Raw genomic sequence first — 25,382 nt, 5'->3', positions numbered from 1 at the left:
TCTGTTTAACTATTTTTTCTGTTCCAGATTTTGATTTTGTTTTCGTAAGAAAATAAAATCTGTTCGTTATTTATATATTTTTATCCACTATTTTGATTTTTGTAATCAAACAATCTCTCTCATTTCCTTTATTTCTTCTATGTTCTGTTTATTGTTAAGTACACAAATATAATTTATTCTTAATACGGTGAAGATTGTCCAACAATTATTATGTTAAAAATGAAAAGAGTTGAGCCTTGATTTTATCCTTGTTGTATTTCTCTTAATCGATATAAGACTACCTTTTTCCATATCAATCTCTCAAAATTTCCAAGGGCACACCATCACCTTATATTTCTAATTTTAATACACATTATTTAGCATGTTTTCATCACAAGAGAAGTGGAAAATTTCCTCTAGTTGTCCTCTTTTCTCACCAACTTTCTTATTTCAAAAACTGTGCTAGAAAAATCTGTTTTATAACCAAGTTTCGAAAATTCTAGAAAAATGTAGAAATATCTTCTAGACCTCAATTTTATGTCAAAATATTCCTTAAGGAGTTATCTTTCAAGGAAAATTCGTTTCATTGAAAAAGAGTAAGCGGTTTGTGAGAAAATCCGATTTTCGTAACAACCGACGAATCTAAACAAAGCTGGAGTATTTCTGAAATAACTAAAACTATGGAAAATCTATTCCATTTCTGAAAAATGTTTTGAAAACTAGATAAAATTCTCTACGAACCATAGGGAGGCCGGATTTGAGAAAAATATGAAATAGTTATTTTAATCTTGATCTTTAAGTGACTCTGAATTTGGAAATTCTGTTTCCATTGATGTTTTGTGCTCTTGACTTTATGAATGTGCTTACTTATATATAATCATGTCTTGGTATGATATTATACATGTCATGGTTATGCATTTTTTTTGTCCTTTGATGATGCTTACATTTATGCAAATTTATTTTCCTTCTCACTTGTACTAACTAATTACAACGATTAATCTAATGAAAAACTTAATGGGGTTGCTAATGGGGTTTCGATCACCCAATTATTATTATTAGAATAAGTTATTTGTTAGTGGGATGCCTTCCCTTTGGTAAGTTAAATCTTGCGCAAGTGGTTGTTTTGGAACCCTTGAATGGAGCGGTTGTATTCGGACCCTAGGTAGTTCGATGTAAAGAGGGATTTGGGCAAGGCCTATCATTATCGTCTCTTTTGAGGTCCTGTGGTTGGTACTACGCGGAATATAACCGTTGGTAGGTATCCGAGGTAAGGTCTACAACAAAGCAGCAAAAGAGGGGGCATATTGAATAATCTACGTCTAATTCTTGAAGTTAGGAGGACGAAATCTCTTTGGGGGATTTCTAGGCTACTAACAACTAACCATATAATTTGTGCTATAAACTTAAATGCTATGATCCTTTCCTTTGTTTTTTTGTAAATACTATTGTGTATTGAACAGGGAAAAATGGATGGGGTGTGTGTGCGTTTACTGAGCATTCAAAGCTCATGGTGTTTCATGCCAGGTATTGAAGACTATTAGATCGGTCGAAGAAAAAGCTGAAGCATTTGAGGATGTATGGCTACCTAAGGAGGAATATAAACTAGTTTGTAAACGTGTTTTAAGATTGTAAGTGATAGATCCTGAGAGGGTAATTTTTGGTAAAAATTGGGCCGAGCTATGAGATGGACTTTATGGCCCAAAGTATGACGGACTGGGTAAAAAGGGCCGAGAAGTTGCTCCGGCCCAAGAGAGATAAATTACTTCGGTCAAAAGAGATGAAGTTACTTCGGCTCAGGAATTGTAAAGCTACTTCGGTTTGGACAACTTGGAGTTAGTCCGGTCTCCGAGTTAGTCCGGTCATGGCGTATTCTGGATAGATCGGTCCAGACCTTGCTACTCGGTAGCTCGGTCTGGACCGATCATGGTTCATACATGGGAGAACCGAGATGAGGAGTAAAAGGAAGGGCCGAACTAAGGATAGTTCGGCCTACCTTGTGGTTCAGCTTAGCCAGTTTACTTCGGTCAAATGGTAGTTCAGCCATGGTGAAAATCATCCCACTTGGTTTAAGCAGTGGGAGGGGTGTAAAAGGATAAGCATTATCCTTTAGGAGTATGAATCCTAGGAGGACTCTGCATGGAGAAATAAAAGTCCTACTAGGATTGTGCCACTCGAAACCTATAAAAAGCTCACAAGCATCACCTTGGAGGAGGTAACATAACACAACATACAATTTTGCTTCCTGAATACATTGAGTTTTGTCTATTTGTCAAGTTTTCTGACTTAGGCATCGGAGAGGTTTCCGGCACACACCCGCCGGCTAGCTCACGTTTGTGTTTTCAGGTGACAAAGCGACGTCGTACAGAGGAGTGTGGACTTAGTCAACAGGATTATACGAGGATAATTATTTCTTCCCCGTACAATTGGCGCCGTCTGTGGGAAAGAACAGACAGAACAAAACCTCTTGATTAAAGCTTCTCCCCTTTACATTCAATGGCACACATTGAAGAATTGCCACAGTCCGCCGTCGACGGACTAACTCCAGAAGGGGGCGCAAGGCGTAAAGGATTACCTTCTGTCCCTCCCATGGCGGACTTGGAGCCCCAAAGACATACCTCCAGGAGGGATGCTAGGGGGAGACGGACTCACAGCCCCCGTCAATCCCATTCTCAAAGTCCCGACAGGCAAAGACGGAGGATTGGCCCTCAAGCTCTGGAAGATCGCGTGAAAGAGCAAGATGAATTGATAAAGAAGATGGCGGCAGACATGGAGGCCTTGAAACGCCAGATGAAGAAAAAAGAAGTGGCGACAGGAGAGGGGCGCAAAAACAAGACGCCCCCTCGCCACTCAGAAAATCGTAGTAGGAATACTACACCCTCGCAAGGAGAAAGCAGAAGCCTCAGGACAGGCGACACTCAATCCTGGTCTTCCAGAACTCGTCACTCCAGGTCTGAGAGGACGAGATCTGAAAGGTCATACACTGAAGGAAGCACATATTGGCCCTCGCATTCGCACCAAACCAGATCTAAACAGACGGAATTACCCAGATCATCCGACTTACGAACCGTGCTCGAAGAGAAAGCACGATGCAAGGAGGATGCCAGGGCAAGGGATCCACATAGAGTTTCAGCCTTGCAGCGGTTGGCTCCTCGGACGCATGGAAGCGTCGAGGTTGGAATGCCAATACCGCGCCCTGCCTATGAACCGACGGACAAGGCATTAGCAAGGCTGCAGACTTCACCGTTTGTTCCAGCGATCGAAAACGCGCCCCTACCATCAGGCTTCCTTCAACCGAAATTCACTACATATAAAGGGAAGACGGATCCCTACTCACACTTAAGCCATTTTCGCCAAGTCATGGCTGTATACAGGCGAAACGAGGCCTTAATGTGCATACTCTTCCCATCAAGTCTTAGCGACCTCGGCTTGACTTGGTTCGAGAAACTTCCTGAGGGCAGCATAGCCTCTTGGGCGCAATTGGCAGAAGCATTCGTAACAAGGTTCCGAACGAACACTAAAACCCCGGTAGAGATCGACCAGCTTCTCTCCATCGACATGGGTGAAAAAGAGACCCTCAGATCTTACAACAGTCGCTACTAGGAGACATTCAATCAGATAGGGGACTGCCCCACCAATCTCGCCATTGCACAATATAAAAGAGGCCTTCCAGTTGAGAACAGACTGAGGGACTCGATTACCATGACGCCACCCCTCACTATGGAAGCCCTGATGGAAAGAGTGCATCAGCACATCAGGGTAGAAGAGGATGGCGCACGTGCTAAAGCAAAATCTAGTGCGACCGCAATACCAGAAAAGAAAACCTCAGCCAAGGTCAACACGGTAGACCGAAGTAACAGAAACGGACGTGGCAGACGAGATAACGGAGAAGACCCCGATAAGAGATGGTTGAGAATCTGCACTGCCATAACCACGGTGTTCAAGAAACCGATATATCGGATTCTAAGTGAGATAAGAGATGAGCCTTTCGTCAAGTGGCCAGCCAAGCTAGGAGAAACTCAGAAGGACTATGACGAGAGATCACGGTGCACCTTCCACAAAAAAAAGGGCACCGCACTGAGAATTGCACACCATTGAGACAACACTTGGAGGAATTGGTGGCAGCAGGCCACTTGGATAAGTACATCGAAGGAGGAACACAACCAGCCCCCCAGGATCACAATAACCCCAACAGAATGCCAATTGACGCCCCGCCTCAAGGCGTTATCAATGTAATACATGGAGTCTTTGAACCTGAGCGTGTATGCGAGCTCAGGGGATCAATCAAGAAGGCAGAGCACTTTAGAGAGGTGTTAAGTGCCCAACCTGCCATCAAGAAGGGAAAGACAGAGGCAGCAAACGTCATGTCTTTTTCGGATAAGGACCTGGATCGAATATACTGTCCTCACAATGATGCTCTGGTCATCACTCTCCGAGTCAAGGATTTTGACGTCAAGCGGATTCTGATTGATTAGGGTAGTTCATGTGAGATCATGTACTACGAAACATTCAAACAACTGAAGCTACAAGACAAAGACTTGGCGCCTGCTGTATCTCCCTTAATTGGATTCAACTCCATGCCAGAATGGCCCGTTGGCAAGATAATTCTTCCGGTCAGAGCAGGAAGCGTAACAAAACAAGTGGAGCTCTGGGTATTGAAGGTCCCCTCCACTTACAACATCATCTTGGGCAGAACGTGGCTGCACGCCATGCGTTCGGTGGCGTCATCCTACCACCAGGTAATGCGGTTCCCCAACGACACCGGTATAATTGAAGAAGTCTATGGAGATCAGATCATGTCAAAATAATGTTTCGCCACGGTAAATGGCAGCCGCGCTGCCAAAGGATACGTTCATTTGGTGGAGGAACCTGAAAGCAATAAACTATTCACAGACGTCGGCAAAGAGGCTGATCAAAAAGCGGTGGAGGACTTGGTGGAGGTAAAAATAGATGAGAAGAACCCGGATAAGTTCTTCTTGCTTGGCTCATCGTTGTCCAGCACTGAGAGATTAGAGGTCTTGAAATTCTTGACCTCTAACATCGAAGTGTTTTCCTGGACACCCTACGACATGCCAGGCATTGATCCAAACTTCATCAGTCACCAACTCAATGTCCACCCATCCGCCAGACCAGTCATTCAGCGCACACGCAGATCGGCACTCCACCACGCCGAAATAGTGGCGGAAGAAGTAGGCAACCTGCTGGAGGCAGGAGCAATTAGAGAAGTGCACTACCTAAGATGGATCTCCAATACAGTCGTAGTGCCAAAGAAAAATGGCAAATGGCGAGTCTGCGTCGACTACAAAACAGTCAACAAGGCGTGCCCAAAAGACAGCTTTCCTCTTCCGCGGATAGATCAACTAGTGGACCTAACGGTGGGGCACAACTGACTTAGCTTTCTGGATGCATACAGAGGCTATCACCAAATCGCCATGCATGAACCAGACCAGGAGGTCACATCTTTTACAACTCCAAGAGGATTATACTGTTACAAGGTCATGCCCTTTGGCCTAAAAAATGCAGGGGCAACATTTCAACGGATGGTCACCAAGATGTTCGAACCTTTGTTAGGCAGAACAATGGAAGCTTACATCGACGACATGGTGGTCAAAAGCAAGGACGAGAATGACCATCTTAAGGACCTAGGCGAAATGTTTGAGATCCTGAAGAAACACAAGTTGCGCCTCAATGCGTCCAAGTGTGCATTCGGAGTAGGATCTGGCAAATTCCTGGGCTTCCTCGTGACCAACCGAGGTATAGAGGCAGACCCCTCTCAAATCAAGGCAATCCAAGATCTGGAGAGACCAAACTCAGTAAAAGAAGTGCAGCATCTCACCGGCATGGCAGCTGCACTCAACCGGTTCATAAGCAGGTCGTCAGATAGACTACGACCATTTTTTCATGCCTTAAAAGCGAAGTTTGAATGGGATGAAGAATGCGACCGAGCTCTAGAAAGCTTGAAGGAGTATATGTCTTCCCCACCACTGCTTGTTACTCCAGTACCTGGTGAAGAACTCTTCTTATACTTGGCGGTCTCGTAGCACGCAGTGAGCGCAGTGTTGGTTCGTGCAGAAGGAATCCAACACTTGCCCATCTATTATGTCAGCAAGACACTGCTGGGAGCCGAAACAAGGTATTTGCCACTGGAAAAACTGGCATTAGCCTTAATGATGGCCTCCAGGAAATTGGCACACTACTTTCACGCCCACACCATAGTCGTCCTCACAGCTTTCCCACTAAAAGCTTTGTTTGAGAGGGCGAACTTTTCTGGACGAGTTTTGATATGGGCAGTAGAGTTGGGACAATTCGATATCAAGTTCCAACCCAGAACCGCAATAAAAGCCCAATCTTTGGCAGACTTCATCGCAGAGTTTACACCTGGAAGTCATCATATCTGCCCAGTTGACCTAACTGACACAACTGAACTAGGGACGGAAGTTGACGCCGGAATAGCGCAACCCCTAGTAGAAGGTACTCAGTCAAACTCCAAGGCAGACCAGACTAAGGACAACAAGGAAGAAACAAACAAAGGCTCACCAACAGTACAATTAGATGACGAAGGGCAGACAACAAGCATGAACCTTGAAGAAAACACCATTCTTGACCCCACGACATCATCTGACCCCTCCACGTGCTGGAAGTTGTTCGTTAGAGAGATGTGGAAGCTCTTTGTGGATGGAGCATCCAACCGGCATGGTGCAGGGCTTGGCATAGTCCTCATCTCCCCAAACGGCCTGGTTGTAGAGCAAGCAATCAACCTTGGCTTCCCAACATCAAACAACGAAGCGGAGTATGAAGCGCTTCTCGCAGGACTCAAATCAGCATGCTACATGAAGGCCACCGAACTAATGGTTTACAGCGACTCACAGCTGGTGGTAAATCAAATTTCTGGCGACTATGAAGCGAAGGATGATAGGATGGCCAAGTACTAAGAGTTGGTCAGAACAGAGATCAAGAAATTTGAAGTAGTAAGGATAGAGCAAATCGGTAGGGAGGAAAACAGTAGAGCAGACGAACTAGCAGGTTTCGCCTCCATGGCAGATACCTCCATACCCCATCCACTACTGATCGACTACCTACCCAGACCAAGCATAGAAGACCCCGAAGCAGAAGAAGTATGTTGCACAGAACTAGGCCCCTCTTGGATGGATCCCATCATCCTGTTCTTAAAAGACGGCATCCTACCAGATGAGAAAAAAGAAGCCAACAAAATAAAAGCGAAATCACAGCGATTTTGGCTCTCCTTATCCTTAACATTATACAAGAAGTCATTCTCAGGACCTTACCTAAAGTGCGTACATCCCAGCAAAGTAGAAGCTTTCCTGTACGAGATACATAAAGGGGTGTGCGGAAGCCATCAAGGTGGAAGATCGCTAGCTTACAGGGCCATTTCACAAGGTTACTGGTGGCCATACATGCAGGCAGACTCAGAGAAATATGTAAAGAAGTGTGAGAAATGCCAAAAATTCGCACACCAAATTCATCAACCAGCAAGAGAACTCCTACCATTGACCAGCCCATGGCCTTTCGCAATGTGGGGCTTAGACATAGTAGGACCGCTTCTAACAGCACCCGGCAACAGGAAGTTCTTCATCGCAGCAACAGACTACTTCACGAAGTGGGTGGAAGCAGAAGCATTGGCATCAATCAAAGAAAAAGATGTGAAGAAGTTCGTTTGGCAGAATATCATCACTCGGTTTGGCATACCAAAAGCCCTAATCTCAGACAATGGCACTCAGTTCGACGGCAGAATCTTCAGAAGCTTTTGTGAAGAATACAAGATAGAGTTCTACAATTCTACACCGGCATATCCTCAAGCGAATGGCCAAGCAGAAGCATCAAATAAAGTCGTCTTGGATGGACTTAAGAAAAGACTAGAGAAGGCAAAAGGCAAGTGGGCGGACGAACTTCCTCATGTTTTATGGGCTTACCGTACCACACCTCGACGATCAACAGGAGAGACACCATTCTCCTTGGCCTATGGAATAGAAGCAGTAATCCCACTGGAAGTTGGCCTCTCCACAATTTGAAGCGAAAATTTTGATCCAGACTTAAATGAAGAAGCCATAGCATTGGAACTCGACCTTGCGGAAGAAAGAAGAGAAAGGGCACTGATTCACATTGCTTCATACCAACGAGAGTTAATTAGAAAATACAACAAAAAGGTGCACCCAAGATAATTCAAGATCGGCGATTGGGTATTGCGCAAAGTAATGGGAAACACCTTGATACTAGGAGATGGCAAGTTAGGGCCAAATTGGGAAGGTCCTTACAAAGTGGTTGGGTTAGCAGGCAAAGGGGCATACCACCTAGAAGACAAAGACGGCAAAGCAATCCCTAGGCCATGGAACACGGCCAATCTCAAGTTGTTTTATTCTTAGCTTTTTTTCTTTCTTTCAAACATGTAATTTCTTCTTTTTTCTCAATAAGACAATCAATTCTTTTTCAGCTTGAGTTGTTCTTTGTAAAAGTTAGTTTTAGTAAAGATAGGAATATTGCAAACCTTTTGTTCCAAGTTAGTTGGAAAAAACTAACTTAGAGGTTGGCTGGAATAAACCAACTCTTAGTACTCTTCAGCCGAAGTATGAGTATGGCTGAAGAGTGGTTGGCTGGAATAAACCAACTCTTAGTACTCTTCAGCCGAAGTATAAGTATGGCTGAAGAGTGGTTGGCTGGAATAAACCAACTCTTAGTACTCTTCAGCCGAAGTATGAGTATGGCTGAAGAGTGGTTGGCTGGAATAAACCAACTCTTAGTACTCTTCAGCCGAAGTAAGGGTATGGCTGAAGAGTGATTGGCTGGAATAAACCAACTCTTAGTACTCTTCAGCCGAAGTATGAGTATGGATGAAGAGTGGTTGGCTGGAATAAACCAACTCTTAGTACTCTTCAGCCGAAGTAAGGGTATGGCTGAAGAGTGGTTGGTTGGAATAAACCAACTCTTTGTATTCCTCAGCCGAAGTATGAGTATGGCTGAAGAGTGGTTGGCTGGAATAAACCAACTCTTAGTACTCTTCAGCCGAAGTAAGGGTATGGCTGAAGAGTGATTGGCTGGAATAAACCAACTCTTAGTACTCTTCAGCCGAAGTATGAGTATGGCTGAAGAGTGGTTGGCTGGAATAAACCAACTCTTAGTACTCCTCAGCTGAAGTAAGGGTATGGCTGAAGAGTGATTGGCTGGAATAAACCAACTCTTAGTACTCTTCAGCCGAAGTATGAGTATGGCTGAAGAGTGGTTGGCTGGAATAAACCAACTCTTAGTATTCTTCAGCCGAAGTAAGGGTATGGCTGAAGAGTGGTTGGCTGGAATAAACCAACTCTTTGTACTCCTCAGCCGAAGTATGAGTATGGCTGAAGAGTGGTTGGCTGGAATAAACCAACTCTTAGTACTCTTCAGCCGAAGTAAGGGTATGGCTGAAGAGTGGTTGGCTGGAATAAACCAACTCTTTGTACTCCTCAGCCAAAGTATGAGTATGGCTGAAGAGTGGTTGGCTGGAATAAACCAACTCTTAGTACTCTTCAGCCGAAGTAAGGGTATGGCTGAAGAGTGATTGGCTGGAATAAACCAACTCTTAGTACTCTTCAGCCGAAGTATGAGTATGGCTGAAGAGTGGTTGGCTGGAATAAACCAACTCTTAGTACTCTTCAGCCGAAGTAAGGGTATGGCTGAAGAGTGGTTGGCTGGAATAAACCAACTCTTTGTACTCCTCAGCCGAAGTATGAGTATGGCTGAAGAGTGGTTGCTGGAATAAACCAACTCTTAGTACTCTTCAGCCGAAATAAGGGTATGGCTGAAGAGTGATTGGCTGGAATAAACCAACTCTTAGTACTCTTCAGCCGAAGTAAGGGTATGGCTGAAGAGTGGTTGGCTGGAATAAACCAACTCTTTGTACTCCTCAGCCGAAGTATGAGTATGGCTGAAGAGTGGTTGGCTGGAATAAGCCAACTCTTGGTACTCTTCAGCCGAAGTATGGGTATGGCTGAAGAATGGTAGGCTACAAAACAACTCATCATACTCCTCAACCAAAGTAATTATGTCGGCTAAGGAGTGGTTGGCTGATAAGCATAGTTTAACCATTTAAAACCGGAATAGCAGTTGGAACAATAGAAGATATTACAAGTGCAAGCACACATCAAAACCGGAATAACAGTCAAACAAAATTTTCATTCATTGAAAAGCAAGTACAAGAGGGGCATAGCCCGGTTACAAAGACAAAAGACAACAAAAAAGAGAAAAAGTGCAAAATCAAGAAAAAAGATCTTGAATTTCGGCGTCAAAGGCAGCGTCGGCTTCAACTTGAAGACCGGTTTCAGGCGAAAGAACGTTTTCAGTCGCAGGAGTGGTTTCGGTCGGAACCACGGTTTCACCTGGTTGTACAATAGTTAGATCTTCCACTGTGGGCTCCGACCGAACTACCTGATCTACATTCGCAACCGGAGTATCCTCAGGGGCAGAGTCTTCATCAGAGTCTGAGCCCTCAAGAAACTGCTATTGCATGGCATTTGCATATTCCATGAGGGAGTTCGGTATGAAGTAGGCTGGAGGGTTGAAAACCTCGGTCTGAGGATCATGACCGAGCTTCTCAACGGCTCCCCTCTAGCCGCACTTAAAGAACAGCTCCTTGGCGGCCTCACACTATTTGACATATACATCTTCTGCCTTCTTGAAGCCTCTCTTTTCGGCCTCTTTTGCGCTCTCCTTCGCCTGGGATATTTCGGCATCTTTTTTCTTTTCAAGCTTTACCAGCTCGCGCAGGTATTTGTCCTTCAGAGCAATGGCAGCCTTCTGTTTTTCAGCTTCGGCCGAACTAACCAGTCCGGTCAGTCTGCCGATCTCACCTCGTAGCTCGGCCATTTCCTTTCTGGCCTCTTCCAGCTCGGTCGCTTTTGCTTCAGCTTCCGCCACGGCTTGCCTTGTTACTTTCCTAAGCTCCAGACTTTCCGATGAGTGATTTGGTTTTTCTGAATGGCCTGACAAAGCAAAAGATTTCCCTTTAGCCGAAGTAGAAGTTGAAAAAAGAAGGTAGACAGAAAAACGGCCGAAGTTGCTTACCAGAATCATGGATTTAGTCGAAGACCGGATGGCCTTCAGTTCGGTATTTAACTGTTTTTGGTGGTGCTCCATGTCTTTGGGGAGACACACACTCTTGGCCAGATTAAAGGCCAACTGGGGGTCTTTCTCAGCAACAACCGAGTTTGTATCTTAGATGTCTCGGTCGTTGAAAATAAGTTTTGGGGCCCAGCTACCAATAGTTCGGTCAGAGGGCTCCGGTTGGGGGCTCGGTGGTAAGCTCGGTGGAAGAGCAGGTTCTTCATCAACCAAAGTTTGTTCGGTTTCGGCAGTCCGAGCTCGCTTTGTTCGGCGGGAAGAGAACGGCTGTTGAGAGGGGAGGGCCACAACAGCAGGCTGCGATTGACTGGGTGGCGTTACTTCGGGCCTAGTTGTCTCGGTTAAAAGGGCCCTGACTTTATTCTTTTTTGCCATCTCTTCTTCAGCTGTAAGTGGGACTAGTCTAATCTCGGGCAAGGATGGGTCCGGTTCTGGGGCGTCTTCAAGAAGGAAGTCAGTTACCCTGGCTTTCCGACGACCGCTGTATCGATAGGTCGGCTCGAATTGCAGCAACTTGGCCCAACTACGTTCAGGATACCGTAGTGCGGCTCACAAAGCTGCAAGATTTGGATAACTGTATAAAGAGTGAAGGTGGGCAAAATCTGCGAAAAAAGACAACTGTTAGTCTGGCTGAAACATTAAAAAGCCGAAGTAAAAAAGTGCAAGGAAGAAGACCAAACTTAAATTACCGAGCTCTCCTTTTTTCCAATTTATAGGTCGGCCAGGAATTTGGGCTTGAAAATCCTCAAAGTTCCCAGGGACCCAGAAAAAATCGTCGTCATTTAGGTCTTTGTCCGGTGTATATTTCATTATCTTCTCTCGACGACGGCGTATCCTAAGGTAATAGACCCACCCATCTTCTTTGAGCCGATGGAGTATTGATGGAAAATTTCGGCCAGGCCAAGATTTAGTCCGGCTTGGCGGTTTAGTTCGGCTATTCCCATGATGATGCGGTAGGAGTTAGTGGATAGTTGGGTAGGGCATAATCTGGTCTGCCTAAGAAATTCACAGATCAACGGTTGAACTGGAAACCGTAGTCCGGTTTCTATGATGGATAAAAAGGTGAAGGGGACGAAGCCTTCATTGTCCCAGGGAATGACGTCTTTTTCGGCCAAAACTAGTTGGACGTCGTCAGGTATTTGGTAGTCTTTCCTGAATTCGGCTAGGCCGCCCAGAGTATTTACTAGGTATCTATACTTCCCCATCTATCGTATAATTTAAAAATAAGTTATATCGGTGCAAAAACTGTGCTCAGTAGTTCGGTTAAGCGCATGGAGTGACTGGGCAACCTAAGTCTGCAAAGTAGAAAACAAAGGGGTTAAGCACAGATCACTGGACCGTGCTACAAATTAAAAGCATGGTAAAAGAGCCCTACTTCGGCTTTATACATAGGTTCTATCTCGGTTCAGCAAAAATGATTGGAAGCTCGGTTTGAGCAAAGTTCTTATTGATCAAATCTTGGAAGGCATCTCGGCATACTGGCTTTGGAAACAATTTTGTTAGACCGGTTCATCGTCTTGGGGCAACTTTTTGAGTTCGGTCTAAAAAACTAAGAAAGCTGGTTCAGCCCCAAAGGCCTAAATCGGTTGAGCTAGAAGTTTTGTTATTTCGGTTGAGCCTCTAGGGGCAGCTTTCTGAGTTTGGTTTAGAAACTAGGAAAGCTGGCTTAGCCCCAAAGGCTTAGCTCGGTTTAAAACCGAGGTTCCTTAATCAATAAAGTCAAACCTCGTTCGGTGGGCTTATCTCGGCTAGAGTTGTTCAGGAGTTGATAACCTACTGGAACTACTGATTTCTGGAGTTCTAGTTCGGTTATTGTCCAAAGTGATCTGCCTATGTAGGACAAACAGTGTCCTAGTTCGGTTGCTACATGATTTTGGATCTAAAACTAGTTTTCTACAGAATAATCCATACACATGCGTTCTACTGTTAAAGTTCTTTTCATGAAAAGAACAGAAGCGAAGCAGAAATGGAGGAAAATGTTTTGCGGAAATACAGTAAACAAGATGCATAAAGCAAATATGAAAGCAAAAACATGAAGGGAAAGTAGATTTGCTTACCAGATTAAAGAAAAGGGGACTGGAGATGAAAACTATTGCAGCAAAAGAAGAACACGAACTCAGGATTAGAAGAGCAAAAGCACGAAGAAAGGAAAGGGTAAAATGCGTGGGTGAATGATTCAAGACTGGAGGAGTTATTTTGTGAAAAGGGAGAGAGAAAAAGCGGGAAACTGTTCAAAATTTTTGTAGTACGAGGGCGGCGTGACAGCTGCCCACCACCTATCAGAGCCTGCCACGTGTCATTGGAAAGTGAAGCATTACAGTCACAGTGATTGAAGAGACGTTTTGACCAAACGTGTAGAGCCGGAGTAAAATAAGCTCGGCTGGAGAGGCTAAAACGATTTTTTAGTTCGGCTGGAAAGGCTTAAAAACGTTAGCTCGGCTGGTCACTTGGTAATCCCAATCATACTGTGCAGATGGAATTAAGGGGCAATTGAGAGGGTAATTTTTGGTGAAAATTGGGCCGAGCTATGAGATGGACTTTATGGCCCAAAGTATGACGGACTGGGTAAAAAGGGCCGAGAAGTTGCTCCGGCCCAAGAGAGATAAATTACTTCGGTCAAAAGAGATGAAGTTACTTCGGCTCAGGAATTGTAAAGCTACTTCGATTTGGACAACTTGGAGTTAGTCCGGTCTCCGAGTTAGTCCGGTCATGGCGTATTCTGGATAGATCGGTCCAGACCTTGCTACTCGGTAGCTCGGTCTGGACCGATCATGGTTCATACATGGGAGAACCGAGATGAGGAGTAAAAGGAAGGGCCGAACTAAGGATAGTTCGGCCTACCTTGTGGCTCAGCTTAGCCAGTTTACTTCGGTCAAATGGTAGTTCAGCCATGGTGAAAACCATCCCACTTGGTTTAAGCAGTGGGGGGGGTATAAAAGGATAAGCATTATCCTTTAGGAGTATGAATCCTAGGAGGACTCTGCATGGAGAAATAAAAGTCCTACTAGGATTGTGCCACTCGAAACCTATAAAAAGCTCACAAGCATCACCTTGGAGGAGGTAACATAACACAACATACAATTTTGCTTCCTGAATACATTGAGTTTTGTCTATTTGTCAAGTTTTCTGACTTAGGCATCGGAGAGGTTTCCGGCACACACCCGCCGGCTAGCTCACGTTTGTGTTTTCAGGTGACAAAGCGACGTCGTACGGAGGAGCGTGGACTTAGTCAACAGGATTATACAAGGAGAATTATTTCTTCCCCGTACAGATCCCATGTTGTATTTTAGACATGATTTTTTAATTATTATATATATATATACATATCTTTTATACTACCTATTTCTTTTTTTTCTTTTTTTTTTGTCATCGACTCATGTAGACCTTGTGTTAATATCTTGTTAAGATCTATCAAAAGGGTAGCTTTACTATCTAAGGTGGTTGGACTTTGAAAGAAGGCTATATTGACTCCTCCGACCTTTCTGAGATCTCACTTGGTTATTAACCAAATGACTCATTAGTGACGTTTTCTATTTTATAATCTTAGATAAACCCTGTATTTATTTGTTAATATATTCTCTGATATTCCAGATTTTCAGGGTGTCACATACACTGAACAACAAAATCACTGCTCAGGAGGAAACCATTGCTAAATTGTGCCACCCATTTGGGGCATTTACTGTCCATCCTATCCCAAGCCCCTAGTCGAACTTTGACCCACCTCCGTCAACTGAAGATTTGCAGGGTCCAGATCCTCAAGAAGGGTTGGCTCAAACTTGAGTTTTCAGACCCCAAGTGCAGTCTAATGAGGAACTTTTTCCCCTTGATATTGATGATCTCGACCCGGCCTTGGTAAAAATTGCTAAACTTGATAAGCAGTTCAAAAAGGCACAAGGGATCAATTTCATTCTAGACATTGAGGATGAGTACACAGAGGCTGTCGTAAGGCTCCCAAACAGATTCAAAATGCCACACTAACCCTTTCGCCAGGTCTAGAGATCCTATGGTACATATCCGGATTTTCTCAGACGTCCTCAAGCTAATGGGTTTGATTAGGCCTCAGAAACTCTCTCTATATGGAAGAACCCTATCGGGTATAGCAGCCACTTGGTATGCCAAGTTAGAGGATAAAATGAAGCAGAACTGGGAAGACTTGGCTGAGGTGTTTGTCAATCAGTATTCTTATAACACACAAATTGAAATGACAACCTGAGAGCTTGAAATAATCCACCAGAATCCTAAAGAACCTTTTGTGGAATTTGTTGTAAAATGGAGAGCAAAGGAAACACAAATGACAGATCAACCTTCTGAGAGAAACTAAGTTCGGATAGTGGTATAGAACCTTAAGCCTGATATGTTACAAAAATTAATAGTCGCTCCATTGTTCACTTTCAAATATTTGCATGAATTGGGGGTACAGATTGAGAGTGCATTTAACAAAGGGATTATTCCTAGAACGAGCGAACTGACAAGGAAGGTGATTTCCAAGAGTACCAATGTTAGCAGTAGCACTATTCCCAAATCCACTAGAATCAATATCGTCGCCACTAATACTAAAATAACCGACCCTTTTGCCAATACCGGCGCACAAATAGATGACCTGACCCAAGCTCAAGGCAAAACCTTCACCCCCCTCCATATGAGCCTAACTAGCCTACTAAAAGTCCTGATGGAAAGAGGGTATCTCAAATCTCTTGATCCCCAACCTTTTTCTAACCCACTTCTTACTAGACATAACCCCACCAAATACTGTGCGTACCATCAGCAGTGCGATCATGACATCGATCATTGCTACCGCCTTTATCATGAGGTTCAGAATCTCATCGACAACCAGACGATAGCTCCACTTCAAGAACCTAATATTACCGCTAACCCACTTCCTATCCATGACCAAGGACATCATCCTTACCTTAACCTCATCCATACATGACCTCCTACCTTTGACCCCAGTATATATATCACTCCATTCCATCTGCCCAGGCCAGAGGTGTTCATTTTCGAAAACACTGATTTGTGCATGATAAATACACCCAATCCGGTTCGAAAATGGTCAAACCCACTATTGTTGAGATGTTGAGAATGATTGAAGACCTGTAAGGAACAGTGGAAGATTTAACCTTTGGGGTTTCGACCCCGTCATTTACCACACCTCATGTTGGGGATTTTGTACCAAAGAATTCTCCAATCTTGGAATAAGCTAAAAGAGGGATGGGCTAACCCAAAATCGAAACTGAGATGAAGACTGGTGGTGATAAAAGAAGGGTAGCCCAATTAGACACAAGGTTCAACCAAGATATAACGGTTCGACTCTTTGATAGGGCTGAAGCAAGTAGCAAGAATGAGTCTGGGGTGACTATTGATCCTTGTGCACATCTTCGATGGGTTATCGAAGCTCTGAAAACCAAAGGCCTGAACAAATTACAATTCCTTGCAATGGTTGAAAGGGTTGTGGATGAAACTTTCGCCACTTAACACATCAATGCTCAAGTGGGGGTTACTACAAATGTATTCAATGAAAAAAGCCATGTTGTGGGTACTTTGAATCACAGGTTGGAAAACAAGTGAAGGCCAAACGATGAGGAGAGATGCTTTACCAGAAACACCCATTCTAATTCTAATCCCAAACCCATGAACACCCAGCCAACACCCGCCAACCCATTTGCTAATGTTTCTAAAACTAATGCTTCTTACTCCCAAAAATGAACCTTCGCCCATCTCCATATAAGCCCAACTAGCACCTTGAAGCTACTGATGGAGAAAATGTGTCTCAAACTCCCTAATCCTCGACCTCTCCCTAACCCTCTCCCACCTAGACATGACCCTACCCAATGCTGCACATTCCATTAGTAGTACGGCCATCATACTAACCATTGCTTTCGCCTTCGCCACGAAATTCAAGACTTGATCGCCCCACCTGAAATCCCAAAAATTATCAATAAAGACTGTAATAGATTGCCACTCCACAACATAAATCCCATCCATGGCTTGCCAACAACCAACTTTGACCCTAGCCAGCACGGTCAAGGAGATGTGTAGGGACTACTAGGGTAATTGTGAAGCTCAGTCTGTGAGACCCAATTTGAAAGTTTGAAATCAATTCTACTGGGTGTGGATGTTAGTAATGCTGAATTAAAGGCAGGTTTGGACCCTTCCATGGGCTACTTGAAGTTTTTCTTGAATTCTGCCAATGGACTTGGAGAGTGAAAACCCATTTTGTCTTAAGGATGCTGATTTTGTTTTGAGTTATGGGCTGTAAATAATTGAGTTGTGTATCTAGTTTTATCTTCTTTGTCTTTTCTTGAGTCGTTGCGTCAGTTGAGTCTTTTCTTTAGAGTCGCTCTCGTGCACCCTTAGGTCTCTGTTTTTTCAATAAGAAAGTGGGTGTCAAGTTTTTGATCATTTTATTGTGCCCACAGTAATTCATGTGTGACCTTTTGAAAATAGAAAAACTTCAAACAAATTTTGAATGAGATTCCGTTAATAAACTCGAGTGTTGAAAAGGATCCCCCAAATGGTTTGAGTGGATTCTGGATTATTAGCTCAAAGTCCTCCAAGATTTCGAAATTTTAAGTTGTTCTTTTTGCAAACTTGCAAAGATAAATTCAGAATTATGCGTGGTATTCTACACTGTCCTAGGGATTCTCTTCATCTTTAGGCGATCCTTTTGACAAGCACAAGACGGCTTTCAGACCTCACAATCATAGAGTTTCTTTCCCTAGTGCTTTCATTACTTCAAAGAGAAAAGGATAAAACAAACCAGAAATAAAGAGAAAAAAGAGAGGAAAAAAGAGAAAAAAAAAAAAGAAAGAAAGAAAAAAGAAAAGGGAAAATAAGTTAACCATCAAGCCAGGGGTATCCATTGGCATGAAATCTAATCAACTGTGAAGAAAGGAACTTTTGTCTGAATTTGGGGAAGCCAATGCGATGAGGTACCACATTGCGAAAAGAACCAACTTTGAAAATGGGGCGAAAGAAAGGAAGAAGACATGCATGAGGGAATGGAGAACCAAGCTCAAATCAAAGTGAAGATAGTTTCAGTGTTAGGGCAAGGATGACTATTGATCAAATTTCCCGCAAATGTTGTAACGCTATCTTTGAGAGGCTCGCTAAGCTGAAACTCAAAAAGGCGACCCAGGCAAAAATTAGAGCATGAAAAATGAGAAATCAAACAAATAGAGCTCGCAAGGTTGAAAACTCGAAGAGGCGACTTTGGCAAAAGTTAGAGTGCAAAAGGAGAGTGTCAACACCCGATTAAACCGCAGCCATGAACTACGTTGACCTGATTCCCATTATTGGGATACGTAGGCAACTTCATCCTGAAGTTCGGTCTCAACCATATCCATCTCATCCATCTCGACCCAATAACCTTGCTTAATTCACATCGACAACTTCACATCAATCCATAAGCTACACCGACTACTACACATATGCGTTGGGTAAAGAAGAACTAGTTCAAATCTCTAACTTGAGCAGAAAAAGGGATCCAAACTTGAGTTTTACGAAATTGAGTTCCAAAGGGAGCATAAGTAATACTAGGGGCACTGTGAATGATTAGTCACCTTGAGTAAGACGTAGTTCGGCCTATGCCCCTTATCCATTTTATCCATTGCACCCATAGCATCTATCTTGTTGCATTCATCATTTTCGCGTAAACGCGTTTAGGATCCTTATCATCCCATTGCATTGTTATTTCCCAGTAGATTATTACCCAACAGGTCATTACTTACCTATATACCATCCAATCACTTGTACTCTTTCTGCGAAAAGCATAGTTTTGTATGTGCTCACACCTCTTTCACGTCGAATTATGGTTTTGTTATGTGTAGGCACCCATGCTGCGTTGAGGCCAATATTAAGGGTGTAGGCACTTAGCCTGTGTTAGGCGTCGTTTGGCTCGTGCCCACTTTTATTCTATATAAAACGTAGTTTGATTTGCATATCCATTCCTTTATGGTATTCGTGTGTTTTGCACTACTTATGGTTTGATTATTTTGTTGCATTGCATGTTGTTTGCATCCTGCCTCTAAACTATGCAGGTTTGATTTCTTGCAAAAGGATACGTAGGCAACTTTCGATTTCAACCAACTTCATTTGCATTTTGTTTGTCTGCCCAAGTTATACGGCCCTTGTCAAATGGGTCATTTTCGGGCTTTGACATTCACTTACATCAATGCTTGACATACCGAGTTCTATCAAAGAGGGGCAACTGTAGACACCCCATTTTGACCGGTTGTAAGACTTGGGAGCTTTATTCCAAACACCCGATAATGAAAGTTACGTCGTATAAATCATTTGAAACTCTCAGCAAAAGAATCTGGATTCGAGCTCTAAAGGCCCAATCTCACATCCCAGTTTGGCCAAAATGTTTTAGAACTCAAAACCTTTTTTTTTTTTTTTTGAAGCATATTTTTTTTTTTACCTACACTGAGCCTACAACAGTGAGCTAGGGGAACACCATTGGTGTAATAACGTGACCTATGATTAACCGATAAACCAGGATTAAATATGCCTAATAAGTAATTAAGATGAAATTCTGAATTAATTGCATGTGTATTGCATTATTTGTGTTTATATTTGTCTGCTATAGGAATATCTGTTTGTGTTTCTGTTTTGTTCTGTGAATTGAAAGTCTTATCGGCATCCGATCACGAAATTGCCTTGATTTATGTGTCATTTGGAATTATTAGAATTTTATGGTAGGTTTGATTAAAATTCAATTCAAAGCGATTAAATTAAAATAATTAATGTCCATTTATTAGCTTTAACTAATCACCACTAATCAAGCCTATATAAGGCTTAAGTTGATTATAGAGCATCACTCATATTCTCATTTTACCATATTGGGACTTCAAATGTATAGAGAGAGGGACTAAGAGAGAATTGAGTTCAAACAAAGGAATTAGATTGGAATTCAAGGATTTGGTTTGGAATCTTAGTGAATTCACCATATAGAGCTTGATTGAGAAGTTGATGTAAGGATTTAACACTTAGGTTCTATAATCATGGTATCTAGGACATGAATTCTAGAGGATTAAGTAGAGTTATGCAAGAATTGAGCTAGTAGTGTAGAGAAGATGAACATGTCATGCATGCATGTGCATTTCATGGATTTTGAGTGTTGATTTTAACAAATTCATAAATGCAAGGACCTATTTTTGTTCAATTATAGGAGTTCATTGTGGTTTTGCACTTTAACACTCCATTTCTACATGTTTTGGAAGGTTTGAGTTCTTGACAACACATGCATGATATGTATACAAATTGTTCAAGTTTGGTTTTGAAGAATTCACTTGCTTTTGGGCCTTAATTTTGTGTAATGAACCTTAATTCATAATGTTTTATAAGTTTACAAGTGTTTTCTCAAGTTTTGGGGCTCAAAAGTTGTGTTTTGCAGCTTTGAATTTGAGTTTTGAACATAGAACATCAATATGGAAATTCTAGAATTTTGCCTCACCTATCGAGCGACAGATCCTGTGCTCGAGCGACCACTCTTGATTTTGCATTTCCGCTAGAGCGAGAAAAAGTACGCTCAAGCGTAAAATGCATGCTCCTAAAAGTTTACACATTTTGCAGACCGCTCAAGTGACCAGAGTTGCGCTCGAGCAAAGTCCTCAGTCTCACACTCGAGTGACCGTCGAGCGAAGAATTCACACAACCAGCATTTTTGCAAAGTTTACAGACAACTCGAGCGACCGAAATTGCGCTCGAGTGAATGCTCTTATTTTTAAACCTCCACTCGAGCAAAAACCTTATTTTCAGAAAATTTGACTAGGTGTTTTGACCCACATTTTGGTATCCTCATTGCATCTTAGGCATTCTTAACTCCTAATTAAGACATAATAATGAGGATAAGACTTAAAAACACACTAAGAACGAAATGCAATAAGTTAAGTACATCCGAGTGTGTGTTTTAATACGTGTATCTGTTATGTTTATGTAGGTCACATGCCGTAAGCCATCTGATTTGTTTGCTCTGTCTGTCTGCTCTTAGAGCCATCTGTAAGTAATAACTTAGTAAAGTTATGTTCAACTTTATTTATTTTCTATATGATGAAATAAGATCTGTTTTCTGAAATGTTATGTTCTGTACAATGAATGATTGTCCAATTTTTTAAATGTATTCGTGGCATCCTTAGCATATCTGTTAGCTGTTATCTGGTATCGGAGGTTCCATTATGGAACTTAATATGTCTATAATCTGTCACCCGTATTGGAGGCTCCATCATGAAGCTCAGCATATCTATTATCTATTACCTGGACCCGGATGTTCCTTTATGGAACTAGTTACTCATAACCATAATCTGTTCTGTATCTATTTTGTTGGCTCTAATGGATGTACCACGTATAATTAAGCATAAACTCTGATTTCTGTATAAGAATACGAAACTATTTTCTGAAACTAATATGGGACATCATTCAATTAAAACCCTTTACTTTTTATTATTCACTGGGCTTCTGCTCACTCTATTAGTTATGTATGTAGGTGATCAAGCTCGTGGCCAGGCTCAATAATGATCACCAGGAGCTCTGTTTTGTCGACCAACCCTTGTGTTTCCCGAGGAGGTTTCAAAAGTCATGTGGTCATGTTTTGTGAACGTATAAGACTTTGTTTTCTTTTGGATTATGAACAAGTTTTCTGATTATCTACATACTGGGCTAAGCCCCCTTTTGGTTATATCTGTAATGAATGTGACATAAGATTATTGTATTGGTGACGTCACGTGTATGTATGTAAAGTTTTGAAATTTCTATCCCATCTCTGTCTACACAGCTTAATGGACTATGTATTTTATGTATATTTACTTCTGTTAGCCCCTTATATCTTGTTATTCAGGTCAGAGGCCTTTGGTAATCCCAGGATTACTGACCGGTTACGATGCTGAACCTATAGGGGTAGGCTTGGGTCATGACAGAGTGGTATCAGAGCATGAGTTATACCTCACACACGAGTCCATATAAGCTATAAGATGTCCTAGAAAAGATTAGGGACATTTCATCTGCATGTGTGAGTGTGTGTTAATTTTTATTAATGTGAAAACTAAATCTGAGCATGAAAACATGAAATTGAAAAGAATGAACTGGAACTGAATACTCCGAACACTATGAAAATAATTATTTGCTTATTTTTATAAGTACTCTATTTACCTATAGCAATGGAAAATACAAGAAGTGACGGTACAACTAAATCTTCAGAGGCTCATATGAGCCGAATGGAACAAATGCTCGAAGCCCTAACTAAATATATGAGACAACAACAAAGACAACAACCTCTGCCTCCTCCGCCCCCTCCAGTCCAAGTTGAACCGGATAATAATAATATCATTAACCTAACTTAGAAGTTCACGAAGATGAAACCAACAACTTTGTTATGCGGTATTTAACCATTAAAGGTAGAGACATGGTTACTCGAGATGGAAAAATTATTTGATGTATTTCCCTATTCTGAGACTCAAAAGGTTTTCTTGGCCACCTATACTCTAAAAGATGACGCTCAAAGATAGTGGTTGTTAATCCGAAATAGCAATGGAAACATGACATGGGCTCAATTTAACGAGATCTTCTATGACAAGTACTTTTCTCAGTGTTTTCGAGACCGAAAAGTTTTTGAATTCCAAGAACTCAAGCAAAGTAACATGTCTGTAGCCGAGTATGAGGCTATATTCACTAAATTAGCTCGATTTGCTCCTCATATGGTGGATACGGACTACAAGAAAGCTTAAAAGTTTGAAGGTGGATTGGATCTAGACGTATTAGATTGGGTATGTGTCCTAAAGCTACCTATATATGCAGATGTAGTTGACAGAGCATTGATGGCAGAGGCCAATCTGGCAACAAAGAAACAAGTTAAAGCGCCAACAATAGAATGGAGAGGTAAAAGGTCTGGGTACGGTTTCAAAAAAGGTCGTTCTTTTGTAAACAAGAAGCAAAATACAGGGTTTACAGATGGCTCAAGTCAAAGCAGTGGGTCCATACCAGTTTGTCCTGATTGTGGAAGGAAACATAGGGGTGTATGTTACCGTGCATCTAGTGCTTGTTTCCGATGTAGCAAGACAGACCATGTAGTAAGAGATTGCCTACTTGGATCTGATAATGCCAACCGTTATGCGGCATGTTCAACCGGGTCCACTTTTGCTAATACTGTGAGAGAAACCTTGAGACAAGGCTGAGTTTTCGCACTAGTGCCTGGTGATGTATAGAACACTGAAGCTGTGGAGTCAGGCATACTCCCTATTTGTGCTCAAAATGCATATGTGCTGATAGATTCTGGTTCTACACATTCCTTTGTATCGCATGCTTTCTCCCAAAAATTGACTAAACCACTAGAACCTGTGAATTGTTTGTTATCTGTATTTACACCATCTTGAGGTTCTATGGTATGCACGTATGTTTATTTGGCATGTGATATTGTGATTGGTGATATGACATTATATGTTGATTTGTTACCATTGGGTATTAATCATTTTTACTGTATACTTGGTATGGATTGGTTGACGAAGTATTGTGCAACTATTGATTGTGTGAATAAAATTGTTGTGTTTCGACCACCTGGTATGCCTGAGTTTGTGTTCGTTGGGAATGGGGTAATTCCTTCACCGTATTTGATTTATTTTGTGAAAGCTAGAAAGTTGTTAAGAAAAGGGTGACGGGGTTACTTATGTTATGTGTTGACTGTAACTTCTGATAGTTCTATTGTAAAGAACATCCCTGTAGTAAATGAATTTCCTGATGCATTTCCTAATGATTTGCCTGGAGACTTAATTGATAGGGAATTGAGTTTACTATTGATGTTGTACCCAGAACACAACCGATTTCTAAAACCCCATACCGAATGTCAATTTCTGAATTGAAAGAATTAAAAGTTCAACTCCAAGAACTCTTAGACAAGAAATTCATTCGCCCGAGCACTTCACCTTGGAGTGCTCCAGTTCTATTTGTTAAAAAGAAAGATAAGTCTTTAAGGTTATGTATTGACTACCGTGAATTGAACAAAGTAACCATGAAGAACAAATATCCATTACTCGGAATAGATGATCTGTTTGACGAACTTCAGGGAGCACAAGTATTCTCTATGAATTTTTGAAAGTCAAGGGAGAAGACATAACTAATGCCCCTGCGACATTCATGGATTTAATGAATAAGGTGTTCAAAAAATTTCTTGATGAATTTATCGTTGCATTTATTAATGATATACTGATCTACTCCAAAAGCAGGAAAGAACATGAAAATCATTAGAGAATTGCCTTTCAAGTCCTGAGAGAAAAGAAATTGTATGCAGAACTTTCCAAATGTGAATTTTGGCTTGACAGTGTAGCATTTTTGGGACATATGATCAATAAGGATGGTAGATTAGTGGATCAACAGAAAATTGAGGCCACTGTAGACTGGACAAGACCAACCAATGTGTCAGAAATCAGAAGCTTTCTAGGGCTTGCAGGTTATTATCGCAGATTTGTAAAAGACTTTTCAAAACTTGCCATGCCATTAACATAGTTGACACATAAAATGCACCGTTTGATTGGAATAATCAAAAGGAGTCTGCTTTCCAAGAGGTAAAGACCAGGTTTGTGACGGCCCCGACCTCTGAACTATTATATTACCTTATTTCAATAAGTCTAATTTCATGATTATGTGTTTAATTATGTGATTACATACTTAATTTTGTAGTTGTCTGTTATTGCAAGGAATATATGTTTGAATTGGCAACTTAGAGATAGAAATTGAGAGCCAAGACAGCTTCAGAAACTGAAATTGATTAGCTTAATAGACTAATTAGAATATTTAGAATTTTATGGCAACTTTAATTGAAAATTGATTCAGATCAAAATAATTAGAATTAACTAATTGAACTTAGTTAGAAATGAGCCTAATTAATGAACCTTAATTAACTTTGATTAGGCTAAGTTAATTAAACTCTATATAAGCTTATACATGTTTTGAACTCACTTATACAAACACTTGGGCTGAGATTTTGAGAGAGACAGAAGCTAAGGTTAACATTTAGAGAGAGAGAAAGAAGGATTTGAAGGAAATTGTGGAGGACTTGGGGATTTAAGCTAGTATATACTTGAATTCAAGCCGTACGTATGATCTCCAACCTTAATCCTTGAAAATGAAACATGTAGGAATTGAATTCATCTAAGTTTTGAGTTCATTTGCATGAAATTGTTTAGTAGAAGCCTGAATCACCTTGAATTTGGAAGATAAGAGTTAATCATGTACATGCATGGATAAGTTGAGTTAAAATTCATGAAATTCCTACATGTCTGGCACTTTTACACCTCAATTTGAAGAGTCCT

Source organism: Camellia sinensis, chromosome 3 (genome assembly GCF_055761805.1).
Source record: "Camellia sinensis isolate YWXY chromosome 3, ASM5576180v1, whole genome shotgun sequence".
In the NCBI taxonomy this organism is placed as follows: Eukaryota; Viridiplantae; Streptophyta; class Magnoliopsida; order Ericales; family Theaceae; genus Camellia; species Camellia sinensis.
Note: the sequence above shows the minus strand (reverse complement) of the source record.